General features: G+C 36.4%; 1 long non-coding RNA gene across 1 annotated transcript; it reads right to left on the minus strand.

Annotated features, from left to right (window-relative positions):
• Window positions 1–1,415: 1,415 nt before the first annotated feature.
• On the minus strand, window positions 1,416–6,275 carry LOC140634683 (uncharacterized). Its single transcript, XR_012032075.1, has 4 exons — window positions 6,094–6,275; window positions 5,068–5,217; window positions 1,829–1,984; window positions 1,416–1,550 (listed from the first exon to the last, which is right to left on the minus strand). It is a non-coding gene; the product is annotated as an uncharacterized lncRNA (long non-coding RNA).
• Window positions 6,276–11,913: the final 5,638 nt, after the last annotated feature.

Consider the following 11,913-nt stretch of genomic DNA (forward strand, 5'->3'; position numbering starts at 1 on the left):
TTTTTTAATCTATCTCCCTCAAGATTGGACATCGTCAATTTTATCTCATATCAGAAGAGAGGTCGCTGGATTTGAAACATGATATGAGTGTATAACATAAAATTCTAGCACTATCAATATTCACAGCTGACTAGATCTTTATCTATAAACTCCTTTCCTGGCTGTAGGTTCACAACCTCTGGGAGCTTTCCCAGCTCCCACATGTAGAGGGCAAGGAGAGACCAAAGAAGCAGCTACTCCTAGTAGGTAGGTGGCAGTGTTAATGACAGCAAAGTGAACTTACTTACAAAGCTTGTCTTCTGTGGCAGCAAGACAAATGGATCCCCAGACCCATCTTTTAAAACTTAAAAGCTTTTAAAGAGACTCTAAGTGGATTCAGGCATGTATACTATGCAGGTGTTTTCAACATCACATCACCATCTCAAGGCTGTGTCCTTGGAGCAGCCTCTAGGAGCAAGAAAGGCAAACAGAACCCACAGTCTGAGGACAGGGGAGGGGTGAGGAGCCTCTGAGTGCCCAGGTTCAGCTCAGGGGTCAATTGCAGGTCACCTCTTTTCAATCATGTCCCGCAACACTGGCATTCTAATGCATCTGAACTCTCTAGAGAATTGTTTTTTGGTCTCCTTTTACGGTCTCTGATCAAGTCATTACAAAAAAGAAATTTGATTTGAAATGTAATTGATATGATGATCTTGTTTATCAATACTTCTTTTGATGGATAAGCCTAAATATTCTAACATTGGCCTAGGGATTTTATTATAAACTACTTAAACTTAGTTGGCATGACTAGATCCATTGCAAGGCCAATAAATCACTTGATGCTCCCCAAAAATAGTTTCTAAGGGTGGATATGTTCAGTATTGTGGAAACTTTCACAGAAGGAAAAATCATTCACCTGCTTCAAGGAAATCTGTAAGAATAGGGGGCTACTTAAGAGTAAGGTATATGGGATCTCTGGGTGGCTCAGCAGTTTAGCACCTGCCTTCAGCCCCCCCCCCACCCCCCCACCCCCGGCATGACCCTGGAGACCCGGGATCAAGTCCCACTTCAGGCTCTCTGCATGGAGCCTGCTTCTCCCTCTGCCTGTGTCTCTGCCTCTCTCTCTCTCTCTCTCTCTCTCTCTCTCTCTGTGTCCTCTTTATTCATGAGAATAAAGAAATAAAATCTTAAAAAAAAAAGTAAGGCATACTTCATCACTGAAGTGATTGGAAAAGATGCTCATACATTCAATAGTATTGAAGAAGAAAGCATTGTAGGCTGCCATAGCCAGCTGAGGTGTCCTATGAGAGAGGTGGTTCTTGAAAGCAATATAGATTTGATTAGGCAGAGAGGAGGGCCAAAAGTTTAGGGAGAGGTGTAAAATGAGTAAAACATCAAGTTGAGAATTAATTGTCTTTAATTGTAGGTGAGTAGAGGAGGCAGTTGAAGTTTTCTGGGTAATATCAAGAGATCAAATGTCCGAGAGGGCCTGTGCAGTGTTCATTAAGTACCTAATCAGCCAGTATCCATACACGGTGTCCACCTTGATTGAAACATTGATTTTGATGGAACTGAAATAAAATGTAATATGATGGGGTAAAAAAGACTGAGTTTTTATCATGATTCTGCTACTAACTAGCTGTAATCTTGGAAAAGTTTATTAATTTCTCAGTACTTGAATTTCATTATCTATAAAATGAAGTACCTGTAAAGGATAGTCTATAATATATACCTCCAAAACAAAAGTACGTAAGTAGTAAGTGCCAAGTTTGATGACTGTCCTAAGTGAAATAGCATGTTTTCAAACAAATAACATCTTTAAAAAAAAAATAAAACATGTGTAGGGCACCTGGGTGGCTCAGTAGGTTAAGCATCTGATTCTTGGTTTCAGGTCTGGTCTGATCTCAGAGTCCTGAGATTGAGTCCTGCATAGGTCTCCGCACTCACTGGGGGGTCTTTTTGAGTTTTTCTCTCTCCTCCTCCTCTCCATGCTTGCTTTCTCTCCCTAAAGTAAACAAATAAATTTTAAATAAATAAATAAATAAACAAACAAACAAACAAACAAATAAATAAATAAATAAATAAAATAGTGTGTGAAGTTTTTTTTTTCCTGAAGTTCTATGATTGTTATCTGATTTGCTTGTAGGAAAACCTTCACATTTTCTGTCTCAGTCTACATCTTGCTCTGTCTCTCAAATTTAATGAAATGAAAGGTCAGTGTGGTTCGAGTGCAGTAAGCAAATAGGACAGTGACATCAAGCAAGACTGACAAGTAGGCAGCATAAAGATCAAGGAAGAATTTATAGTCCATGTGGGTTAGATGGAAGTCTTGTAGATTCAAGTGTTAGAAGTCCAGCTTAAACCAAGCAAAGTGCTAAGAGGGAATGTATTAACTTAAATTGCTGAAAATTCCAAAGTGGAACTGGCTTAAAAGTACAGCATGATGCAGGAATCAAAGCAAACAGCCAGGAAACTCTTGTCTCTCCCTCTCTCAGGTGACTTTTACTGTTTCCTTTCCTCTCAACCACATTCTCCATTCATATGTAGTGGGCATGATAGCCATCAGCAATTCTCCTCTTCCTTCTCCTGTGCATCTCAGAGGAGACATTGATCTTCTTTCCATTCTCCCTTGTGAAGATTCTCATTGGTCAAGTTTTGGTCACATGCATGTCCATAACATTTATGGAGGGCATGAAGCTGGAATGTGCTGATTGAATGCACATGACTCAAATAATACTGGGCATAAAGTCAGCCCGGCTCCAATCATGTAGTCTGAGGTAAATTCCCAGCAAGAGACACAAAAAAAAAAAAAAAAAAAAAAAAAAAAAATCACTGAAACTGTAGCAGATGTTCACATTACCGGAAGGAGATCAGACTGCTTTGTAATGAGATGGAGAGACACAGAATGGTTTTAAGCAGGGAAATGTCATTTTTGAAATCATGTTTTCAAATTTGGTTCACTGGTTTCAGTCTGGGAAAAAGATCTCGGAGGAGGTGTGACTTCTGTGCTGTGGATTGCCATAAAGTATATTTCCATCGCTGCAACCATGTGGAAGGCAGCAAAGCCCTCTACTTTCACAAGCAAATCATCCTCAATACCCAAAATACTTGCAGGTATGATTTGAGATTATTCGTTGGCTACTTAGTCTACAGGAGAAATTTTTCCATGTAACCTAAAGGCTATTGGAATGTAGCTGAGGTTACAGGAAAGCTTTTTGTTTTTTTTTTTTCTTTGGCATTCAAAACCATGGGGCCACTAAAATGAGTGTGAAGTGACCATATCTTGTGTGGTAACTATGTATCCAAGGAAAGACTCAACAAATTTTTTTGGGAGGTTTGAATTCAAGCCTTGTGAGAAATCCTCAAACTTATTCTTCCTCTAACTAGTTAGGAATCTTGAGTAAGATGCTGAACCTCTGTAACCTCCTGTATCCTCAACCTCACAGGGCTTAGGTAAGTATTAAATATAATAAAACTTTTGTCATGCCTAACATAGTAGTGGGCAGTGTAGACAATTAGCAAATGTTCTTTACTTTTATCACCTGTGAAATGATATACCTGCACCTGATAATCCCCAAAGTCTCTTTTTCAGGGCTGACAGTCATGGATCCTATGTTATTTTTTTTCTGTACCTCAGCATTCTTTTATGTAAAAATGCAGATAACATGCATTAATATAAAGAGACTACTGTGAATTTAAAAAATGCATTGAAGATGTTGAAGAATGCAATGTAGCATTATTATGGCAAAATTCTTCGTGGAATTGATTATGACATCTGCTTGCTTTTTGAGACCCTTCATACTCCTCAGCCCTAGCTCTCGTATAGTACACTCCATATTGCACAAATGTTGAAATTGTACTGTGTGGGATGAGATACTCTACGTGTGATATAATGGGAAGACATTGGAAGACTCAGACTCTTACAGACTCCAATAGTTTTTATTCTGCTCTGCCCCACATTAGCTGTGAGATTTTGAATAAATTATTTAACTGTTATGTTCATTAGTATCTCTATCTGTAATAAAAAAAGGAGGAAGATAAATGGCTAATATCATCTCTGTAGGATTGGTATGGGGATTAGCGATGTTTGTAAAGTTCCTAACACAGAGTTATGATTCAATAAATGATAGCTATTAATACTAGGCATTGAAGAATTACAAGTACATAAGAAATGATCCTTTCAAGAATATTTCAATCTAGACATAAAACAAGAACATATGCTCCCCTCTCTACTATATCACTGAGGGGGAACTTTTGACATTAGTCAGACCATTGGAGAACTGCTGACATCTGACCTCACGTAAAAATAAATACCGCCATGCTTGGAGTTATTCATTAGTACCTGTAGCTATCAAATAATAGGAACACTGTAATGGTGTCCTCTGCTTAATTAGCATTACCTCTGGGGACTTCAAAGTAATTTGCAGGTGGAAAATTAAATGATGCAGTTCAGGATAGAATTGAATTCCAAATAATTGTTAGAGAATTAAAATGCAATTGAACCAGAAATTCTAATCAGATATGAATCCAAGCATGTTCCTGCTGAACTGTGAGGAAAACAGTTTATGGAAGAGGATGTTATTTTGCTCCTACAAGGGCTTCCATGACATATATTTATATCCTTTCTCATTGTAAGGATGTTGTAGTGGGGAAATAGGAAGAGCATCCGCAAGAACTTTCTCACAAATGAGCTCCATAAATCTTGGGGCAATTGTTTTCCCTCTTTGGGGCTCACATCTTACGCGCAGCCATTCACACGTTACTCAATAGGAACATTAAAATCCAAATCAGATCTCCAAAGTTCCATCTTGCTGTTCCCTTGCAACAGACTCTGCTACTCTGGTGTGAATGGAAACTGATCAGAGTGAACAGACAGAGGCATCAGAAACATGTTCGCCTTTATTCTAAATAATGGGAAGAAATGGCTGCATATATGGAAGTCCTTTCTACCACCCTTTACAAGACAGGGAGAACATCCAACTGAGCACTGTAGAAATAAATGAAGGCCATTCAAACTCCACAGGGCAGAGTTCGTTGAATGTTTGAAGAGATGTCTGACCCCACCCTCTTTCTCTTTGTTTCACTCACCCTGTATATCAGAAAGCAGGGCATCATGGCATCTGCAGCTGTGGCTGGCCATGTCCAAGGGCAAGGTACATTGTAGCCCTTTGGTACCACTAATTCCAGTAGCTCTTACTTTCAAAATGACACTTTATCCCTAAGAGATGTGATTCTCTGCTAAACAAAAACACGTTGTGACTTATCATCATTCTTATAGCTTAAACATACACATTCCAAGAACTTCTTAAATATGAGGAAAGAACAACACAAAAGCTGCCCCCCCCTTTTTTTTCCTTCTCAGGGGTTACCATAGATACCAAGATTGCAATGGCAACTGCTGGCAAATTCACCTAATTGGATTTATACAGGGGTTAAAAAAAATGCAATTACTAACTTACAGGCTTGTGGTTTTATTGTGAAATAGTTAATTGCCCTCAATTATTAGCAAGCTTCTCTATAGTGCCATGCATTGTTTGCAAACAGCTTTCCCATTTATTTATCCTCATTATGCCTACAATAACTCTCAATGCTATCCCTGAGAAAGAAATGTATATGGTGTGTGTGTGTGTGTGTGTGTAGAAATGATGGAGGCACAGCTCAAGATAAAAACTCCAAAAAAAAAAAAAAAAAGAAAGAAAAAAAACTCCCACAAAACAGATATAGAGATATAGAGGAGTTACAAATTGCCAAGTTCCTTCAATGGGTTTAACAATACACCCACTTCTTTATTCAGTTGAATTTTTTAGACATTTGTTGGACCCTCCACTGTAATATGTGTACCCTAAACACCTCAATCTTGTCTCCCTTTTCCAAAAGTAATGGGAAAAAATGTGTTGATTCCAAGCATCACAAAATGATTGGATTTTAACTTTTTCTTTGTCCCTTCCTTTTTCAAGGATTCATTTTTCTCTGAAACATATTGTCAGCCTCTGCTTGGTATGAATGAAATAGTTAAAATGTTAAAGCTCACATGACACATTGAGAAGTTGCTGCATCAGACCTCTACAATGTATTACCTTAGGGACTAGTTCCCTGACGTTTTCTTCAATTTACCTTTTTTGCAGTTTCCTCACATTACCCAGAGAGTTAATTACACCCTTTTGTAGCACAAGTAATTCAGCATTTTCCCATGGTATTTACATCTGTATGGACTTGTAGATGGTTATCTTATCTTTAAGACCAATAGTCTCTCTTCCTTGGACAAACAAGAACATACCATTAGACCAAGTCTAGAATGTAAATAATTCAAGTCAGGTTAACACTTAAAAAACAAATGGAATAACAAGGGAAAAATTAAAGAATAATTTGGTATCCTTAACAATTAAGAGTTCCTTCTCATTTTGTTTTGTTTTGATTTCTTTTCACCTTAACAACTATTTTTAAGACCCCTGCTACAGGGAGATGTGAAAGAGTACCATTTTAAGCCTAATGATTTATGACTAATTTACATAGAAAAAGTAGGTCCAAGGAAGAAAATAATATTATTGTATAGAATTTAGGGACAAAAGATCCATATTATGGCCATGGTTCTTTGCTTTCATGTATTGCATTGGTAAATTAATTTTTCTGGGTTTAACCCTCAGAATCTCACCCATTTTCAGCCACAGACCCACCACCACCTTCACTTGATAAATGGTACCTTCTCTCAAGAGCTTAACTGCCACCTATTTTCTTGGCTTTCACTAGTTTCCCCAACGTATCCAATCTTCTCAGACTTTGGCTCAGTTCTCACCATGAAGTATAACAGACACCAGGAAGCTCTGGATTCTATCCCCTGTTAGGGACTATCATTGACAAATATGTTCATTTTAATTTAGTGTTTCCTGAGTCACATTCCTTCCATTTTACTCCTACAGATCTAATTTAGGTTCCTGTACTCTTTACTTGGACTACTATGATAAAGTCCTAACTCATCTGCTCACCTCCACATTCCACTCAGTTCTTCACATTAACATAATCATCACACAGTGTGTGTGTGTGCGTATGTGCGCGCGCGCGCGCGTGTGTGTGTGTGTGTGTGTGTGTGTGTAAGTGAGCACAAGAAGGTTCCAATGATTCTCTGTTGCCTCCTGGACAAATTCCAACCCCAACCAACAGCATGACAGGATAAGATTTCTCTATTAAAATGCCTTTTGTCCAAGTCACTCTTTATGCTTATACCACATTTAATTTTTTGCCAAAATCTCTTCATTCAAGACCTAGATCAAAGTTTTGCTTCAGAAAATCTTCTCTTAATAGGCTTGGTTGGATTTAAAAAAAAAAGAAAAAAGAAAAGAAAAAGAAAAGGAAATCTTCTCTTGGCTTCACCTGGAGTTGGTAACTATTTTCCATGTTTTTTCTGTAAATGCTGCACCTGCCTCCAGAATAGTGCCTGAGTAAAGAAATAAGCAGATGAATGTATTAATGAATGAAAAGTTTTGGTGAACAAAATCTCCACAATCACTTGCACCTCTAAAGTTCTACAATTCTTGACATTATCCAGATACTGGTGGGAAACCTAGACTAATTAAAAAAGCATAAGCAGTGTGCATGGGACAAAACATGCAAGTAGCATTTCTAATAATCATAAGCAAAACAAACATCATTGTCATTAGCCCAAATATTATCTCATTTTAAGCCTCACAAAACCCTTTAGATAAGCGGAAGTGATATTATTACTATATTATCAAATTCAATGATAAGGCAAACTGGAATTCTTGATAAAATGCAAATTTCTGTTCTCTGTCTTGTATCTACCGAGTCAATTTTAGGAGAATGGGTCCACAAAATCTGCATTTGTATACTCTCTCTCCATCCACCTGATTTTTACACATGCTAACATTTGAGAACTGTTGCAAGAGGATATTTTGGTTCATTAGACTTATCAGATTTCATGCACATGTCTGAAGCCTCCCCACTTATAAGAGAAATCTAACTGCTGACAGAAATAGACTGAAATATAGAAGGGGTTGAGAGGTTGGCCAGGGGAATCAGAGACTTAGTAAAGGTAGAGAAAATGCAGAGTAAAAATAAGTGGTAGTCAAGAAATCAAGGAGTCTATGGTGTATATATACAATAAATTAAAAGGAATGAAGCCCTGTCATCTGCAAAACATGGACGGACCTAGAGGGTATCATGCTAATTGAAGGAAATTAGTCAGAGACAGACAAATACCATATGATTTCACTCATATGGAATTAAAGACACAAAACAAACAAAGAAAAAAAAGACAACAATGCAGACTCTTAAATACAGAAAACAAATTCATGGTTTCCAGAGGGGAGGTAGGTGAGGAGATGGGTGAAATAGAGAAGGGGGATTAAGAGTACACTTATCTTGATGAACACTGAGAAATGTATATAACTGTTGAATTATTATATTGTATACCTGAAACTAATACTGTATGTTAATTATACTTGATTTAAAAAAAAGTAAATCAGGAAGTCAAGGTCAGAATCCAAATTTGGTTGGGCAGATCTGAGATTGACAGGCAGAGTAAGGAGGGTTATTACTCCAGAGTTAACACTTGCTAATTTAAGTCATTCTCACTAACTTGTATTTGAAATTATTACCTTGTTTCTTCAATGTTAATAAGAATTTTGCTCTTAAAGGGGAATTTAAGTAATGACCTTCACTGAAGTTTGGATTTCTTTAAGAGCAGACATATATGATAATATAGAAATAAGTATTAGAGCAAGTCATGTACGGATGTAATAATCATTCCTGGGTCCACTTGGGCTAGTGGGCTGACTACTTCCTATACTTAGAAAAAATGGAAATGGAGATAGTTTACGTCAATACTCTTTGCATGTGTTTTGGTGGTAACTTCCTCAATGAAAGGCACCTCTTGCTGAAAATAACTTTTTAACTAACCTTTGGTCAGAGAGAAACTTCTTTGATGGTTTACATCTGATCCTGTGAGAAGTCAGTATAATACCCCATCCTACCATAGATTGTCTGGAGGAAAGCAATAAAGCTGTGGATAGAATATGTGTTTAGAGCTTTTATAGAACAGAAAAATCCTCTTGTATATTGAAATAATTTCTATAACTTCCCTTCTTTGTTTAATTACTTCACAAGATAAAATGAACCTCCCTGCAAGACTGCAGTCTTCCAATGATTTGGAATGAATTTAAGACAAAACTCCTCTTTTAACCAAACACCTCTAGTTCCTTCTTTCCTCCATGATATGGTTTGTTTGTAACTTCACCAGCTGAGTTCCTTCCTGGACAGGCTTCATCTCTGTTCAGTGCTTGGGATGTGATTCAACCAAGGAAAAAACTCAATCGAACTTGCATGTCCTCAATTCAAGTAGTCTAGTTCTCTCTCTCTTTGAAAACTAAATAGTGTTCTCTTCTTGGAAGCAGTTTTGGTATTACTGGAACACAGGCTTAAAAAAAAAAAATGGAGGAGACCAAGATTTAATCCCAGCTTCACACTCTTATTAGCTCTGTGCATTTGTCAGGTTGTTTAACATTTTGAGCCACATTTATATTACTTATTTAATGAAACACTTTAATGAGAAATGCAGGATTATTTTGAGAGGATTAAGTGAGATAATTAGGTAATTAGCATAGACCGAGTCTTTACCTTAACTAAAATCGTCAAAAAAGAAATTTTAAGGCAGCCTGTATCTGAACAATTGCCTAAAGCTACTTTTGTATAGGAGAATGCATTCCCTTAATTTAATTAAAGGTTGTCTGACAAACCACTCTGTTGAGCAAACATAATGTAGAACAATTAAACTTTATATACATTTCAATTTATACATTTTGCCCATTTAAATGTCGCTGCTGCCTACTTATGTTGTAATACAGGCTTGAGATTTCTAGCCTATGCACATGTGTTCTATTGTATATGCTGAGTATATATCATTTTTATACTGTAATACGCTTCACAGAAACTGTCCAAGGGAAAATGGTGAAATATGGACAGATATTCAAGAACATTCAAAAGAATCAAAGTATACTAACTGGGATCTCAGATGAACAAAATAAATATGCTAGAAAGGCACTCTAGAAGAATAAGAAGGCAGAAAAGAAGAGACTCAGCTTGGACCCTGCCCTTACTCCTGGTGACCATGCTCTCATACACAGGGACCTATGTGTCATCACCTGTAAAATGGGGAAAACATTCCAGCTACTAAGTAAACAAAAAGATTAAATGTGAAATGATAAAAATAAGATAGAAACTGGTCAAAGCTATTTGCAACATATATAACACGAAAGTAAATAAAACTAAATAGTGTTAATGTCTTACATTAATGAAAACAATCACACAAGTTATTGAAGGAAAATTTGATTTAATGGGAAAAATAAGCAAAGAATGTGAATAAGAGACTCATAAAGAGGTAAACTGATGAAATAAACAAAATATATGGTTTTATATATTTAACTCAGACAAACTTGGGGGAAGAGATTTATTTATTTATTTTATTTACTTACTTTTAGTTACTGAATTAGATTTACTGAAGTACCCTGGTCTTATCAAGTTTAAAGCAAGCAATATGGTGTCATTACCTGCCTCATGAGACAGAGTTCAACACTGTTTTTCTCTTACTCACACACTGTCTCATATTAACAGGCTGTAATTATTCTCTTGAATATCCTACTTGTCAACTTCTCACTTGGTTCTTAGCTATTAGGGAGTCAAGGATAGAGAAAAGAAAAACCTACTAGAATGTCTACTCCATCTCTTTGATGCTTGTTATCAGAAAATATCTTCTAGTACTTTGACCAACTTAATTGTAGGTGATCCGAGCAGCAGAACTTCTGCAAATTCCATTAGGAGGGTTGTTTACTGCCATAGTCTGGCCTCTGTATCCCAGCCAATTTTTACACAAGTCACTATTTCATCAAGGCCACATAACTGTCAGACTTACGTGTTATTATTTTATATCAGACTATATCAAATGCTTTTTTCAAATGATTTTTTTTTAAATTTATTTTTAAGTAATCCCTATACCCAAGTTGGGGCTCAAACTCACAACCCTGAGACCAAGAGTCACATGCTCTACTGACTGATCCAGCCAGAAGCCCCTTAAATGCTTTTAAAAATTCTGATTCAATTACTTCTACTCTTTGGTCGTTTTGACTTTCACTGTCAGTTTCTTAAGAAAACATATCTACTACTTTGGAGTAAAAGACTGATCTAAATACTCCCATGTTGACCTGGTGTTTTGAACACAAGGGGAGCTTGAACAATATCACTAAATTCAGGTATTCAATTTGCTCTATATCCTCAGAAAACTAATAAATTTTAAATTAATTTAGGAATTAAATTAAATTAGAGGAACTTGAAAAATATTCTGCTGCCTTTACTATTGAAGTTCTATTAATACATTGTTTTGTTTGTGTGTCCCCTCCCTACCACCACTGATGCAAGAATTAATTGAACTCAGTCATCATCTCAAATTTTGTGATGTAGAAACCATATATTTTCTTACTTTATAGAGGAAGTCATGACAAAATTAGATTTTTTACTTCCTTCATCCATCTATGCCCCATAAAATTTCCTCTTAGATCTACTTACAGATTTAGAATTCTTTTAAATGTCTTAAATCTTGGAGTGATGACGCCGTACAAATTAAGTACAAAATGAAATGGAAAAGAACTACCATGTCATGAATTCAAATGTATTTGATAGTTTTGTTTTTATTTTTTCATATTTTGGAGAATGACCATAGAAGAGTCACATAATCTCTTCAAGTTTCTATTTCCTCGTCAATACTTTCTTTAGTGTGTTTTTACACTAATTATCTGGATAATTTAGACCTACTGGCTTCATCTGGAAGTTTTCCATTTTTTCTTCTCCTATACTTGATAAGAGGTAAGATATCCTTTAAAATCAGCTTCATTCTCCCAGCCATGACGCAGTCAGGAAAAATTATAAACT

Source organism: Canis lupus, chromosome 6 (assembly GCF_048164855.1).
Source record: "Canis lupus baileyi chromosome 6, mCanLup2.hap1, whole genome shotgun sequence".
NCBI classification, from domain to species: Eukaryota; Metazoa; Chordata; class Mammalia; order Carnivora; family Canidae; genus Canis; species Canis lupus.